The following is an 18,162-nucleotide window of genomic DNA, read 5'->3' as shown; positions in this document are numbered from 1 at the left end:
AAATCCACACAAATCTTGTATGGGGGTCTATGATGGCACAACATATTTACAGAAGGGGGTCTGCGGACAAATACATATTATGTGTTGTTTAAACCACTGGTTTAAACCACTGGTTTAAACAACATTAGGAAACAAGGCCAAATAAGCAACTACACAAATAAGCCCAAAAAACGCACCCCGCAACAACCAATATTTACAAGCAACTCTACAGAAAAACAAGCCCAAAGTCGCTTATAATAAGCGGACATGGCAACGCTGTTACTGAGTTTCATTGCGCACTTTTAAGCTTTCTTGACTTGTTTCAGAGAGAGAAAAAACGAGAGAGAGAGAGAGAGAGAGAGAGAGAGATACATACAGAGAAATAGAGAATTAATGATTTAATTTCAACAATCAGCGTCCTGTCTCGGTCTCGTGCATATCACGGGAGCTGTGCACGTTTTCATGAGACGTCGGTTAAAATGAATTGGAATAAAAACAAATGTATGTATCGGGTCTGGATAGCATCCTAGTGAACTACCCTACAGTGTGTGATCCCTAGTCGTTGATCAATCGTATAGTGTGAAAACCACAACGATATATGACAGCCGATTTCAAGAAATAAACTCCTGCAGTGTGTAATGCTTAACGATCAGACGACTCCCCGACCACTTTAAAGTCCTACAGTCTGTACCCTGCCTTTAGTCTTAGCGACCCCCCCTCCCCCCCTCCAGTTTGACCTGGAATTTCACCAGTAAAGTCTGTATTTCTCAAAACATGTACAAATGCAAAATATAAAGTACTTACCCGCTTGCCCCAAATGTTAACTAGGTGTCCGGCGTGTTTGTACAATGTATTAGTCCATATCTTTCAATAAAGTAGTGTTTTAATCCCATCTGTGGCCGAACGCCATTTTTCCTCCTCGTTTACATTGAGTGTAATTCCGGTTTTCACCAGATGCGCCCGTCACTACCACCCAACCTCCGACAGAATTCGGCAACAGACGGGATTAATTAAAACACTTATTTATTGAAAAATATGGACTAATACATTACACAAATACAGCGGACACCTAGTTAACATTTGGGGCAAGCGGGTAAGCACCTTATATTTTATACGTGTACATGTTTGGAGAAATATGGTCTTTAATGGTGAAATTCCAGGGCAAAAAAATGGGGGTGGTCGCTAAGACTCTCGTAGATACCAAAGTAAAAGTCAGACTCGATCAAATACATCTACCATAGTCTTGATTTAAGGCTATTACAATTGCAAATGATTTGATATGTAACGCTAGTTGAGGTTGACGGAGAAGAACCATGTTTGATCAATGCAAAGTCAGTATCCGACGCTGTTAAGGAAACTTTCAGAGATCTGCTTTGAACAATGATTTAACTTATAAGTGCCTAAGTAACATTTCACACGACGGCAAGGACAATCGTGAACATGATCGTTAGTATAACCTAACATACAGTTGTCAAACAAGACGTTTGGTGATACTTTACCGTGTAATAATGTCAATCATCTCAATAAAGTCCATGTAGAAAAGTTTGTTGCTGGGAAAACTTGACTCTTCTCCCGCGGTTCACAATACTTGCGCGCACACACACACACACACACACACACACACACACACACACACACGCGCGCCACGAGGGAGGCGGCATGTTGTGTGACCCTGTGTGGAACCTCATCCAGGAGAATAACAGGAGGTTAGATTCCATAGCCCGAAGGGACAGTCATGTGTTTGATTGGTTGTTAGGGAAATATCACAACCAATCGGTGGACGGACATTTAATGATGACGTGTTTTCAGACAATTTTTTAGCAAACACACCCCCTTTTTCCAACCGACCAACCAGACTTACCCAACCCCGCCCCTTTTTCACCGACGCCCCGCCTCTCTTTAAATAGCTTCAGAGGTTAACTCCCCCTTTTGGCCATTTGCCTGATATGTGCTTGTATGAACGTGCTATCGCCCGTTCAAAAATAAAAAATAAAACAATCCACAATGATTGATTGACGGCTATGAATCATGTTCAGTGACTCAGTGAGTGTTTGTGGCTGCATGTGGAATTGAAGGGGCGATGTATTTTGTGTTGTGGCTGCTGTTGAAGGTTTGGACAGTGACAGGATGACTTTCATATAGACCGCCGAAGTCTGACGTCATTTACACATCCTTTGTTTGTCTACCTGGTTCGCAGTTTTCCACCCCCGTTCTGAATCCCATAGACGTATTTAATATCGCGTCAAATAAGAACTGTGTTCCAAAAATAAACAAATGACCCCGGCGTGTTGACTCTTATGGATATGAAGCATCAACTGACGGTGAGAAAACGCTAATGTTACATCCGCCGAATTAGTTACATTTTCGCCAGAAACAGACTGTATCAAATATAAGTGACTGACTATCATAAACGATACAGAACCCCCTCCCTGACAATAACGCCGACACGCGGTGTTTATTTTTGGACCACAATTCTTATATGAGACGATTCTAAGATGACCCAATGTTATTCTCCATAGAGAAATTACTTCCGCAAACCTGGGGATGAACGAGTCACGTCAGGACTTCGGTGCTCTATTGGTTCACATCATTGGGAGAGTAATCTCTCAAGAACAGATCCATCGCTGCGCTTGAATCTGTCGGTAGCCGTGTTGACAACCCGTGCACATTGGCTACAAGTGGGCGTGCCATCAGATCAGGAAGCAGGCCGTGCTTTACCCAATCAAATGTAGTGGGCGGGATTTACGTGTGTGCGGCTCGTTCCCCACTGGAAACAAACCGAAACTCATTTAACAATAGCGTCCTCGGAGCCGACAAAACCACGGAAAGTTAGTTGCATCTTTCATCATAGGAACAAGTGGGCTTATAACCAAAACGATCCGTGTTCTTTGGGAGAAATGGTGTTAGTGTTCCGTGGAGAAATATTGTTAGTGGGAATGAAAGCATAGTCGCACCACCGGAAGTGGAAGCCTGAGGGCAGACCAAAACCCCGGTTTCCCTGAGCACGGGTCCTCCGTACAGCTCCGCCCAGAGCCAAATTAATAAGTGAAAAACTGCAGAGGGTGCTGTTTTTCCTTTTTATTTGACGATGGGTTCCCAGATTGTTGGGAGAGTGGCAACACCAGTTGAAGACTGAGGCTCAGCCACTGAGCCCAATTTTAAATGGGAATTATTTCATACTGCTGTACTGCTTCAAGCTACAGAAGAGGTTTTGAGCTCTGACCTATTACGGTAGATTTTATAAATCTGATTACGGTAACTAAAACGTAAATCTTATTACATTATGTTTTATAAATCTGATTATGGTAGGTTTTACCATCTCGCAATGGGTGATCATTTATTTGGACATTATTTTACAGTCACACCATTATGGAACAACAAATATATACTTCACAAAATAAAAAGAATCAGCATAATTCAAATGGGGAGGTATTACTGTACAATGATTTTTGTTGTAAATAAGATGTTGATTTGCTACATCAAATAATATATTGGCAAGGCTACTGTTAGTGCCACAAGCATTGACACTAGTAGTGTTAATGCTTGCACATTGGCAGACCTACATCTATCACACCCAATATTAATAGTATTAGCTGCAGCTGAAGTATAATTACGCAAGCATCGTGGTCCTATGTATTCAAGTTATAATCAGGTCATACAAGACATACAATACAATTCAAATCATCATCAATACCAAGAGCAATAAAAGGTATTTACAAAAAACAGGGGGGTCTAGGTCCTGTTGCAATTTGCGACAGGTGCTCTTTTAGGTGTTGAATGAGGATAGGGAGTCGTAAAGTTTGATGGTTGGCGGTACGGTGTTCCACATTTTGATGGCAGAATAGTAGAATGGATTCATCCCTGTGTTTGTGCCGAATGTGGGGCGTCCGAGATCAGTGGAGCTCCCTCTGGTGTTGTGCCCGTGGGTGTTTCTCACTCTGGTGAAGCAGTTTGACAGATACACGGGCACTGATCCCCTGAGTATCTTGAAGACAAGGCCCACTGCAAGTTGGTAGTCTGTCTTCTACCCTGAGCCATCCCAGCCTCCCTGGGGCTAGGTGAGTTCTGGGAGTGAGCCTGCATCACTGTGAGTCCTGGGAGTGAGCTTGGTCAGCCTACAGAAAATCAAACTTTAAAATTGGCCGATAGGGTTTCATTCCCCTTGAAAGCAGCAGTAGCCAACTTCAGAGAAATGTAAAAAAGAAAAAACCCACAGGTCTCTGGGTCTGAGACTAGGCAATGAAACTGCAGGCGAGACCAAGATGACACCCCCCAAGCACATGCACATGCACATGCACATGCACATGCACATGCACATGCACATGCACATGCACATGCACATGCACATGCACATGCACACGCACACGCACACGCACACGCACACACATTACAGTCATTTAGCAGACGCTTTTATCCAAAGCGACTTACACTAAGCGCATTCAACATAGGTAGGGAACGAAAACTACTAATCACCAGAAGTCTTAAGTGCATTTTCTGCAAAAACAAGCAACCAAGAGTATACCTAGCACAAAGGTAAAAGTGCAATATATCAGCTACCCATTTCCTTAAACAGATGAGACAAAATAGCTCAATTAAATGAGCAGGAGCTAAAACAAATAAGTGTATCGACTAAACAAGATCCAATAAAACAATACAACAATAAAACAAGCGTTCGTACAACTAGTTAACAACAAGTAGGCCAGGCAAAGAGGAAGGGTAGTGTTTCCTGAAGAGGTGGGTTTTCAGGCTGCGGCTGCGGCACACACACACACACACACACACACATTCTGTCTGTCTGTCTGTCTGTCTGTCTGTCTGTCTGTCTGTCTGTCTGTCTGTCTGTCTGTCTGTCTGTCTGTCTGTCTGTCTGTCTGTCTGTCTGTCTGCCTGCCTGCCTGCCTGCCTGCCTGCCTGCCTGTCTGTCTTCCACCTCAGGACAAACCTCCTCAGTCCTCTCGGACGAACTGTGACGGCCGTCCCATCGGCTGTCTGTCACAGACCCTGTCGCCATGGTAACTTCCCCATGGAGGAGAGTTCCCATGTGACATCATTTCCTCCTCCTGTGCCTGTTGGCCTGACATGTGTGTCTGCTCTAAAAACAAAACGTGCAATGCATGAGCAGTCCCACGATGGACAGACAGCCCACAGGACCTGTCTGTCTGTCTGTCTGTCTGTCTGTCTGTCTGTCTGTCTGTCTGTCTGTCTGTCTGTCTGTCTGTCTGTCTGTCTCTCTCTCTCTCTCTCTCTCTCTCTCTCTCTCTCTCTCTCTCTCTCTCTCTCTCTCTCTCTCTCTCTCTCTCTCTCTCTCTCTCTCTCTCTCTCTGCTTTGTTGAAAGTCCAGCTGAAATGGAAACTGAGATCAGTGAATCTCAACCTTTTTTCATTTCAGGGACCCCCAGTTTCATATGCATTAGGCCACGGACCCCCATTTGATATGATGTATTTGATCTCTGAGACCCCGATCTAGACTGTACTCAGAGTTATGAATAAAAACAGATGACCCGCGGGCACTCAAACATTTGAAAGAGGAGAACGGGTTTCATCGGGTATTTTAACTAATAAAGCACGTTCTACCTCTTTTAAATGTTTGAGTGCCCAGGGCCATCAGTTTTTCTTCATGTTTGTATCCTGCTGGATCCAGGAGCACCACGGACACTTTTAATACCACTTGTTCCTCCGTGAGCACCCAGTCATTCTTCTTTCTTTGTACTGGGAGAGCTCAGAGAGTGAACAAAGGGAAACAAATGGACCCTTATTATGGGTCCATTTGGTTCTATTTGTACACTCAAAGCTACAGACCTGCGGAATTAATTTGGACCCCTGGATTTCCCCAGACCCGACTTTGAGAAACATCACATACTCACATCTTCCAGCCGAGAGAGCAAAATTTTAAGTTAGAGATTTATTTTGCTTTTCAAAAGTAATTAATTTCAACCAAATTAAAATTTGTGCTTCATTAAGTCATTTTTATCAAATCCAATACAAATTTAATCATCATTACAAATACAGCAATCAGTTTTTTTCTCAGCTCATGCTCTTTAAAACCTTTCTTTCGTTTAATTACTGAACCTGGCATGACATTTTAAAAAGGTTACATTTCTCCTGCACTGTTTTCATATACTTATTATGTTTGATCTGTAAATGGCATTTAAACTTGCACTTATTACAACACGCAAAGTGTTTGGCCATCCTTTAAAGATCAAGTTGGTCTTTCCTGGTGTACGTGCATGGATGATATCATTGCTGTCGGGCACACACCTCTTATCTCCATATAGTTTTTGGGCGGTGTAGCCGCCCCTATAAGTGGGGTTGGGACACCTCATTAGTATTAGTTTCCTGCACTGTGATTGGCCCAGCTGGCCCCCCTAGCTGTACTGTGATTGGCTGACTCTATTGGCTGACTCTATTCAGCACTGTGATTGGCTAGCGAGACACATGATGACATTAATAACCTATAAATAGGATTATGCACTTCCAAAAATCAATTTTTTTTTGAAGTGAGCTTCCATCACTATGATGACCACTGTGGCCATGACCACACCGCCCACTTCACACTGGGTGTGATTTATTTCTTAATGAATGCCCTCCAAAATAGCAGATCTGCAAGCTCGAAACTGAGCTTGTGGGCCTGCTATCTTTTTTGCTATTTTTGAATTTGAATCCTGAAAAGTAACAGTTCTGGATTTATGAGGTTTGCACCCGACAGAGATGATATCCTACCCCAGGTAATGCCTCCTGATATTGCCCAACTCAAATAATGCTGATTGAGCTTTGATTGGTCCTTAGCCCTGTGCACATTTTATTTTCAAATCTGTTCTGTGGACAGAAATTAATAATACAAAAAAATTATAATATTACATTTCATCCATACGCCATTAACCCATTTAGACTGTGATTGCATCTGACTTTAGATTTATTTGGCTATAAAAAAATTGCATATATACAACAAGCTCATAGCGCGGTACAGAGTGCCGCGCTATGAACTTAAAAAAATAAAATCTTGAACATTAAGTGCAAATCTTTGAATATATATACATTTTTAAAGCGAACATTTGTAACTCAAATCTTCGCTTCTGGGGGTGGTCCCTGGAACAACATATTTTGAGATGGGGGGGTCGGCGGACCAATAATTTTGGGTGGTCCTTGACATGAAAAAGTTTGAGAACCACTGATATAGAAAAAAATTATTTAACTAATAATTCAGTTTAATCATTCTTTTTCAGAAACCTGTTAAGATTTAGAAGACATTTGTAGAATCCCCCAAAAGCAAAGATTTTAGTTACAAATGTTCACTTTAGAAAAATACATATATTCAAATATATTCACGATTTTTCCAAACAATAGCAGATCTACAAGCTCATAGCGCGGCACTCGGTGCCGGGTTATGAGCTTGTATATCTGCTATTTTTAACCAAATAAATCTAAAAATGACACAGATGCGTTCCCGGATTGAATGGGTTAAAGGGTAACTTTGGGTCATTTTATCGTCTACTCAGGCTTTTGTGAGCCCCCTAGACCGTTTTTAAGTTGCTTGATTCAGTATTTAGATATTTGATATTCATTTAATCAGACACGCCCCCTTCCTATACAAACCCATTATAACTTAAAACTCAATTTTTAACATGTTAGATTCATCAAAAACACCCGTCCTTGGTTCTGGTGACTCACCCTGCCCTCCTAATACGCGAAGGGGCCGTGTTTTTTCGATAACTTTTTTCATTTATTTTTAATATTTTTTGGGGAAAATGAAAAGAATGTAATACAATAAAAAAAATTAATAAATAAATGAAAAAACACGGCCCCCTCACGTATTAGGAGGGCAGTGTGAGTCACCAGAAGGACGGGTGTTTTCGATAAATCTAACATGTTAAAAATTGAGTTTTAAGTTATAATGGGTTTGTATAGGAAGGGGGCGTGTCTGATAAAATGAATATCAAATATCAAAATACTGAATCAAGCAACTTAAAAACGGTCTGGGGGGGCTCACAAAAGCCTGAGTAGACGATAAAATGACCCAAAGTTTATTTGAAAGTGAAATATCCCTTTAAGTAGGAGCTGCTAACCCATGCCAAACGGAGTAGGCCTATATGTGAGAAGTGAACACAATGAAGCGTGCATTGTTAAGCGCTTTCGATAAAGTCTATATACAGTAAATGCACCATTTAACACGTCTGACAGTCTTCTCCTGCGTGTTACGGTACATAATGAAAGTGCAACAATGTATCCACCAGGATTCTGCTGCCATTGTCTGGAGTTCATATGTGAAAATGGCTCTACATTACTGTTCATTCAGGGGTGTCATTTGGGGTCCCAGGGGATAGCAATTGCCACCCGCTAGCATTTGCATTCAACCTCAAATTCGGTACTTTCATGCCTATCGTTGCTGTCGCAGGCAGAGACCTCTTATCTCCATATTCAAACTTTTTGTGTTTTTTTCATAAATTAACACCCTATACTTGTTCATACTACAGCGTCACACAAAAGCATCGCAAATAGCAGATCTACAACCCTTAGATTTGTTTTTAGCTTGTCGACCTGCTACTTTGAAAAGTAACAGTTTTGGATGAGGTTTTACCCGAAAGAGACAATATTTTCTTTTCTTTTTGCAGATTAATGTGACTTTAGATTGCCGCTGAGTGCATCTCAATGCGCTCCCATCCATCTACATGTGACGTGACAGCCTACACACGCTTTCTTCCTCTGTCTGCAATCATTGACCACTTTCCAACCCGGCTTCCGTATTTTGGCCATGTCATACAGTAGATTTGCACAAAATAGCAGATCTACAAGCTCATAGCGCAGCACGAAGTGACACACTATGAGCCTGTACTGTATATCTGCCAAAGTATAAAATGACACAGATGCTGTCCCGGTTATTATTGCGTAAGCTGCAGTAAGGTACTTACTATGGGATATCATCGCCCCCTGGCGATCACACAGAGCACACAAAGACTCCCGAATTCCAATTCCTATTGGATAGGGTCGTGTGACGCAAAACACCGGCGACCGGTTGTGGTATAAATACCACTGCGTCATATGGACTCGTCCTCTTCTTCCACTCTGCTTACGCGACTGCGCACGGAGCCGAACTAGCACTACGGAGAAATCCAACACAACCCAAAGTACCGTGCTACTCTATGGGCGCTTTCGTAATTCAGTTTCAGTTATTTAACTCTCCCGAGTTCCTTTCAACTTATTATTACTTTTATTATTACTTTCTTTCCTATCCTCTCAGTTTTCTCGCCACGAGGCGCACGGCTAAAGCTAAGCTAAGCTAACGCTAAGTACTAAACAAAGAGCTTTCAAAACTTTCATGAGCCCTCAGTGTTCGCTATGACGTCAGAAGCCCCCACCTTCCCCTTGAATCCTCTCGCTCAATGTTTTTCCAAATAGAAAGCTTGCAGACCGAATCCTTGGGTGCTACGTACTGTGCTAAAAGGATACAGGTTGCAATTCTCGAGCATACCTCCACTAACAACCAAAGTAGTGTTCTCCCGAGCGTCAGGCCAAGCGGCCATAACGCTGAGGGAAGAGGTTCTGGCTCTCCTGAGCAAGGGTGCAATCAGGGAATTATTTCCGGATCAGAACCGACTGGGTTTTTATTCGGAGTACTACCTGGTGAAAAAGAAAGGGGGGGGGGGGGGGGGGCGTAAGACCTATTCTGAACCTCAAGGGCTTGAACAGGTTTCTGAAGGTCTTCAACTTTCGAATGCTCACAACCGCGACATTGTTGCAAACGATACGTCAAGGAGATTGGTGGATGAGTATAGACCTCAAGGATGCCTACTTTCACGTCCCAATCTACCCGCAGCACCGCAAGTTCCTGCGCTTTGGCTACGAAGGCAAGGTGTACGAGTACACGGTGCTCCCTTTTGGCATGTCACTGAGCCCCCGGGTGTTCGTGAAATGCACAGAGGCGGCGATAGCTCCGCTGCGTTGGCAGGGTCTGCGTCTGGCGACGTACATAGACGATTGGCTGCTGGCAGCGGAGTCGAGTGAAGAGGTAGCGCGGCACACGGAGATGGCCATTGTGCACCTGCAGTCCCTGGGGTTCACAATCAACGCTCAGAAGAGCGTTTTGATTCCATCCCAACAAACCACCTTCGTGGGGATATCCTTGGATTCCACCACGATGGTGGCGCGCCTGTCCCAGGATAGGATAGCGAGCTTCTTGGCATGTGTGCGCTCCATGCGCCTGGGGCGCAAGGTCACGTACAGAACATGCATGCAAGCCGTGGGTCTCATGGCCTCGGCCATACATCTGATCCGGCTGGGCAGATTCTACATGAGACCTTTCCAGAGATGGATGCGGTCTCTGAGGATACCGCACTCCATGGGCTCTCGGAAGGTGGTAGTGTCACCACGCTGTGTAATGTCACTCCAACCGTGGACACAGGCGACCTTCTTGGCCGAAGGGGTCAAGATAGGCGCTGTAGTGTCCTGGAAGGTGATCACCACGGACGCCAGCCTCTCAGGTTGGGGGGCTGTCCACGAAGGCTACTCAGCCCGGGGGTTGTGGGACTCCTCCCAGAGGAGAGCCCACATCAACTACCTGGAGCTGCTGGGGGTCTTCCTCGCTCTCAAACTTTTCGAGAGCCACATCGTGGGGTGTCATGTCCTGGTCGGAACGGACAATACCACAACGATGTGTTATGTCAACAAACAAGGAGGCTTGGGTTCCCTTGTGTTGGACAGGCTAGCACGCGAGCTGACGCTCTGGAGCGTGCAGCGCTTGGCACAGCTGCGCGCCACCCACATGCCGGGCCACCTGAACAGTGGGGCGGACCTGCTGTCCAGAGGGGGGCTCCAGTACGAGGATTGGTCGCTGTACCAGAGGGCCGTGGATCTGATCTGGGCCCGGTTCGGCCGATCTGTTTGCGTCCAGAGAGAACGCGAAGTGCTCGCGGTTCTTCTCGATCAGGGCCAAGGACCAGTCCTTGGGAGTAGACGCTCTGGCGCACGAGTGGCCGAGCGGTCTATTTCTTTGCCTTTCCGCCCCTGGGTCTGATCCGTCTGACAGTGGAGAGGATCAGGACCCAAGGTGGGAGGGTTCTGCTGGTAGCGCCAGCATGGGGCACGTGGAGGACGGAGATCTCTCCCCTCCTCTACGACGAGCCGTGGCCTCTCCCCCTGTTCAGAGACCTTCTGAGACAAGGCGGACACGAGAACCCCCAGACTCTGGATCTGTGGGTTTACCCCGTGAGAGGTCGAGTCTGACCTCGCAAGGCCTGCCCCCTGCAGTGGTAGCCACTATACAGGGGGCTAGGGCAGATTTTACCAAACGTCAGTACGACGTTAGGTGGAATATGTTTGAGACCTGGTGCCTGGAGCAATCACCTCCGGTGGTGGCTTTTCAGGCCCCTGTGAGAAGCATTCTGGTCTACCTGCAGGACAGGTTGGACCATGATTTGGCCTTCTCCACCATCAAGGTGTACCTGGCAGCCATCTCCGCTTGCCATGATGGGTTCAATGGCCAGTCGATGGGCACGCAATGGCTGGCGCAAGCGTGCTAGGCCAGTGAACAGACCTTTGTTCCCTAAGTGGGACCTGACTGTGGTGCTGGACGCACTGTGTCGGCTCCCCTTTGAGCCTCTTGAAACATTAGATCTACAGATCGTGAGTTTCAAAACGGTGCTCCTGGTGGCCCTTTGTACGGCAAAACGCGTTGTTGACATGCAGGCGCTCTCTGTGAGCGAGGACTGCACGTGGTTTTCAGACGACGGCAAGAGGGTTTTGTTGAAACCCAACTTGACGTTTGTGTCTAAGACCGGCGCGGTTGCCAGGGCCCCAGTGGAACTGGGGGCTTTCCATCCTCCGCCGTTCGCTTCGGCAGAGGATAGACGGTTGCACTGTCTCTGTCCAGTGAGGGCCTTGAGGCTCTACTGTCAGAAGACGGCGGTCGGCCGTGAGTCGTCTCAGCTTTTCGTCTCCTTTGGCCGGGGTCAGAGGAAGGCGGTATCTAGACCGACTCTGTCCAGATGGATCGTGGAGGCGATTCGGTTGGCATATGTGAGTAGTGGTGCCGCTGTCCCGCTGGGACTGAGGGCCCACTCTACTCGGGGTGTAGCTGCATCTTGGGCCCTCTACAAAGGGGTGTCGATGCAGGAGATATGCTCTGCGGCTAACTGGTCGTCTCCCTTGACCTTTGCATCTTTCTAGAGGGGGTCTTCCAGGGCGTTAGAGGGGAACTCACTAACGCTCTGAACCAGGGCTACGCTGCTTCATCCTCTATGCATGAACCCGAAGTTTACAAATTGTACTCTCACGGATGATCTGATCGTCTGATAAAAATATTAAGCATATGCCAAGTTAACTAAGGTATATAAATGATGCTGAGCTAAACATGTTTCCTTAATTTCGAAGTTTTATAGTTAAACGTTATGATGAAAGTCCCCAGTTCCTCTCACAAAGTGACAGCTGTTGCGCTCGCCATGTTTATGAATGGTTAAAAAATCTTTTGAAAATAGCAGATCTACAAGCTCACGACGCTTCACAACCTTGTAGATCTGCTATTTTCAAAAGATTTTAATACATATTAAATTTGGGAAATGGGACATTCTGCATTCCTTTACTTTTGGTATTTTAAGTATATTTAATTTACTTGCATAATGGGGACACTTTAGTGTTTTATTTACCTTGCAGATGTCACCTCACCGCTGTAATTTATTCATAAATATATTATTCAGAAGTTGTATTTGGAGTGGACTGCTTCAGGACATCTGACAGTTGGCTCTGGTATTTTTATGATCCATTTCACTGTATATATTCGCAAAGGGAGTTTAAACTGCTGTGTAGCGTAGGACAGCACTACGTAGTTTACGTAGGCTTTACGTAGGCTTGGTCCAGGAGGTCTTTACGCGCATGCTGTCTCGCGAATGTAGTTTTACCACACACGTAACGCCGTGCGCTTGAGAACCTACGACGATGGAGTCTCCTGAAGCCAGTTTAGATGGCACGTAGGGCACACACAGCTGCTACTAACGAAGATAGTGCGTAGCGGGGTTGCTACTGCGCAGCTGCGTGGAGGCTCTTACGCAGCTTCTAGGCTACGCACGAGCTCAAATTCGTTTGGGAAACCCGGCCAATAATAATATTCCATTCAGGTGAAGTTGTAGATCATTTATTCTGAAGATTTCAGCAGAGCAAACAGCATACAGATCATGAGAAGCAGGTCTCCAGGCCTGCTCCAGCAGCCCCTCCTGCAGCCCCTCGGGGCACAAGCCTCTTGAACACCTATCTTACACAGTTCTTATAGTAGACCAACTAGGGTGTTTTTATGATTCTGAATCCATTGCAAGCATTTCTTTTGCACCAAAACTACTCCTTGGGCTAAAAACGACCATAGCCATCCTTTTCCAGGTATACTTTTTGTGTAAAAAGCCTATTGAGATTGGGCTGTTTTTAGCCCAAGGAGTGGTTTTGCTGCAAAACAAATGCTTGCAATGGATTCAGAATCATAAAAACACCCTAGTTTGCCCCCTCTCACGCTACTTAAAACAGAATTAAAATTAGATTTTTTTTCCCCCTGCATAAGGTTATGGTGGGTACTCCAACTTTCAGCAGCTGTCAAAAATTCTCCTAGGGAAACTGCATTTCAGTCTTTGTGAGATGTGTTACTAGACACTTTTACAAACACATTGGTGAAGATTTTTTTTGGTAAGGAATTTATTCCAAGATTGGACATTTTTCTGCTAATATCCCCTGACTATGTGTAGAGTGGTTGACTAAAGACCCCTGCTGTGAGTTTAAACCTCCTTGGTTCAGATACAGTTAGATAGTACATAAGTGATAGAAGAACAGGTTGGCATTCTCAAATATCCATCACATTCCAGAGTTTTTTGTTTTTGTACATGAATAATCGTATTCATGTACATACGACAGGAGATAGAATGACAAATCAATAGACATTTTACTACCTACATGTTGATACAGTTATCTTACAGAATAGTATTTCTGCTTGTTTGGGTTTGAGAGTTCTTTTCTCATCTGTCTAGAATTTAGTATATGTGAAATCTTTTATCTGGTTGGACGTTAAATCTCTGTTTTTCAAGGCAAAGGGCCCTTTAGCACGCCGGCTAATTGTTTTGGGTGGATACGCGTATCAATACTTCTCTCCCTTCTAAACGTTGAAAGGCCAGAGACTATGCAGTCAAAACAAATATTTCCACATTAGTGGCCAATGCCCAGTTGACAATTTTTTTTTTTTTTTAGATATCAGCTTTTATCTAAAATTCCTATATTAATTAATTCAGATAGATATCAAACATCTCACATGAAATTACAGAATAATAGATCTGGTAGTTTTAGGTTTGAAAGCTTTGAAAGCCTCTCACTCATAATGTCAAATCTATATCTGTTTGTATGTTAAATCTCTGTTTCTCAAGGCTGAGGGCCCCATACGGTTTCATTTACCAATTCGGACCGTCTTTCGCGGATTGATTCTCACTCTCCGCCTTCCACGGATTTTGTACAGTTACGCACAGATTATTTACCGATTGACTACGGACGGCATTTCACCGATTTTGTACAGAAGTACAGATTATTTACCGTTATTCCACGGACGGCCTTTCACCGATTACTTGTATCTCACCCTTCTAGACGTTGATATGCCAGAGATTAGGCAGTACGATCAAATATTTTCAGTTAGATATCGAATATAGTTTTCCAGTCTTCATGGCTCTTTCCTCCATCTTCACTTGGCATACGGGTCCATTTGGTTATGTCTCTGACAGCGATCTCCACTTGGCTAGTGGTTCCAGTGTTCAGTGGCTCTCACGTGCAGCATGTCTCTTTGTGGCTTGGTCCTCCTGCTGTGGCAAAGTCTCTTGGTGTTTTGCATGGTGTCGATTTCGTCACCTCCGCTGCTGCATGGTGACAGTGGCGACACTGTTGGTGCTTCTCTCATGGCTGGTGACCATGCACGCTCTGCTGTGGAAAACGCATGCTCTGCTCCTTCCCTCTGGCACTTGAAGCTTGTGGTTTCCTCCTTGTCATCACAGACAGAGTAGATCGGTCTGCGAGGTCCCAATCGTGTCGACCTTGTTGAAGAAGATCATCAGATCATCAGAATTCGGGAGTCTTTGTGTGCTCTGTGTGATCACCAGGGGGCGATGATATCTCATAGTAAGTACCTTACTTACGTTACTAATAAAACCGGGGTTACATACGTAACCCTGGGTTTTAATGGGTTGTTAACGCACACGACAACGCTGAGGAAGACCGATCAGGTCAAAACTTGTCTGTTGCCTTTCTGGGTGAACATCAATGAATGGACATTATTGCAGTGGTGTAAAGTAATGCTCTGCTCAGTACATTTACTGAAGGTTTTAGGTATGTTTTACTTTAATGGAGTATTTCCAATTTTCTGTACTTTCACTTCTACTCCATTACATCTCAAAGGCAAATATTGTACTTTTACTCCACTACAATTATTTGAAAACTTTAGTTACTAGTTACTTTGTAGATTTTGATTCTCATTACTAAACATACATTAACAACTTCAGCCCTATATATATTTCGGCCATTTTAAAATAGGCGATTTACAAGCTCACAATGCGTCGCGATGCGACGCATTGTGAGCTTGTAGATCTGCTATTTTCAAAAGATTGTTATACATTTGAAAACTTGAAATGGGACATTCTGCATAATGAGTACTTTTACTTTTGACACTTTAAGTACATTTTGATGGCAATACTTTTATACTTTTACTCAAGCACATTTTGAATTCCGGACTTTTACTTGTAACGGAGTATTTCTATATTGCAGTATTGATACTTTTATTTAAGTAAGAAATGTGAGTAGGCCTACTTTTTCCACCACTGCATTATTGCGGGCTGGCCGTTTTCTTGTTTTCACGATTAATAACCTTATCGCATGTCCGTGTCACCATATCTGGTTTATAAGCTCTGTTATTAAATCATATCATATCCACTGCTTGTTGGTCAAAGTCAGGATCACTATCACATACCATTGAAATGTGCTAAAAGGAATATTCATATGAGGAGGATGAAATTAGTCCACTCTAAGGAGGGTATTGCATGACATTTACAAAGGGTTGAAGCTTACCAACTGAATGTTTTGAAACAATTAAATCAAGAAAGTTGACACTTTATCGGGAAGATTCTATAGATCAGGGTTTGGCTACTTTGATGCTGGAGAGGGCCACTATATTTCCACACTCACTCCAGAGGGCCACATTGCATATACTGTCGGGCCATTCTATGACACAAAAAAGTAGCAAAAATAGCCGATCTACAAGCTCAAAACGTGTCGGGCTGCGACGTGTTTTGAGTTTGTAGATCTGCTATTTTTTCTATTTTTGAATTGGAATCCAGATGTTTTTGTTGTTGCAATTTTTTTATTGGAATCCTGAAAAGTAAAATTTTTATTTTATTTCAAATGCATTGTATGTTATACTCATGTTAACTTTATGAACCTAAATACAAATACATTGGACATAAAAAAGACCATAGAATTTTAATACTAGTCATTAAGCTACTAATATAGACTGAAGTAATTAAAGCGGGTCATGTTTGCATGTTTGGAATTGTAACAGCTGAAATCAATAATATATCAGTATTCCGATATTAACCTGTGGGCCGCATTAAGTGAAGGTGAGGGTCACCAGTTGCCCATGTAGCTATAGATAGTCAGATGTCACTATTCAAAGAATTCTAAAGTTTTGTATTGAGGTATTTAAGTTGAGCTCCATTCCCTTTAAAAATCTATTGTAAATCTCATCCTTAATCCTAATAGTAAATTTCATCAGTAAACGTAATACAAATAGTATTAAACTTAAACCCCTGTTGTAGTCTAGAGAACTGGACCTTGAGCACTTTTTCCATCAACACTAAATCTCTTCGTCAAAAAGAGCTTGTAGATTCGCTATTCTTGGCTTATGTTCCCCCCCAGAATATGGACACTGGGGTTCGAGTGGTTAAGAATAATCCAATCTGTACGTTGTAAGAGAAAATCAATGGGAGGCAACGCATCTCTTTTTCAAATAAACCCTCATGATCAATATTAGTGTAAATGCTCTCTACATCCACGGTGTCCAAGCAGTGGGAGTCTAAGGGAGTGAGACATAATTCCTATTGAGTACACCAGTGGTGTCTTCAACAAATGAAGAAAGTTTCGTAACACAAGGGCTTAATGAAGACATCATTACATTGTGGATGCCGGCTCAGTTAAAAGTGTCATTACCAGCCAGGAGGATAATTACCTCGGAATCCTTTTGTGTTTTCAGGAAATTTGACTTAATTTCACACATCAATTAGCCACACACCGAGGGGTTTGAACAAGCAACCCCAGCCTCTCTAAGCTTTGTGGACCCAAGCCCACATCCTGTCAGTTTATACAAGTTGCACCACCCTCCTCCCTGGAGGGAGCAAGCTGAGTGACAACCCAAACACACCTTATGTATTCAGCAGAACCAGTCTGCTGAGAGAAACATGACAGCAACCAGCTCCCAGGAAGCACACACGCAGTGGTGGAAAAAGTACTCAAATGTTTTACTTAAGTAAAAGTATCAATACTGCAATGAAGAAGTAGGCGACTCTGTTACAAGTAAAAGTCCGGAATTAAAAATTTGCTTGAGTAAAAGTACAAAAGTATTACTATCAAAATGTACTTAAAGCACAAAAGTAAAAGTACTAAAATGTTTGAAAATGGCCGATCTACAAGCTCATAACGCGCCGGGATGCGACCCGTTGTGAGCTTGTAGATCTGCTATTTTTAAATAGCCCATGTATAAAACAGGGCTAAAGTGGTTAATGTATGTTTTATAATGTAATAATTTAAATCTGCAAAGTAACTAGTAACTAAAGTTTTCAAATAATTGCAGTGGAGTAAAAGTACAATATTTGCCTCTGCGATGTAGTGGAGTAGAAGTAAAAGTATAGACAATTGGGAATACTCCAGTAAAGAAAAATTACCTCAAAATTGTACGTAAGTACAGTACTTGAGTAAATGTACTTAGTTACTTTACACCACTGCACGCACGCACGCACGCACGCACGCACGCACGCACACTGTGTGAGTTTTTGATGTGTAACATGTGGTGAGAGCGGAGCGAGGGTGGGAGGTTTCCTAGCCGCTGGGTATCTCTTTCCCCGGCAGCAGAGATTCCCTGGCAGCAGGAGCATCAGGGAGTCTGTTTGAGCGGTGGAGTGGAGTGGAGTGGAG

This window comes from Gymnoscopelus braueri, assembly GCF_963280865.1.
Source record: "Gymnoscopelus braueri genome assembly, chromosome: 4".
NCBI classification, from domain to species: domain Eukaryota; kingdom Metazoa; phylum Chordata; class Actinopteri; order Myctophiformes; family Myctophidae; genus Gymnoscopelus; species Gymnoscopelus braueri.
Note: the sequence above shows the minus strand (reverse complement) of the source record.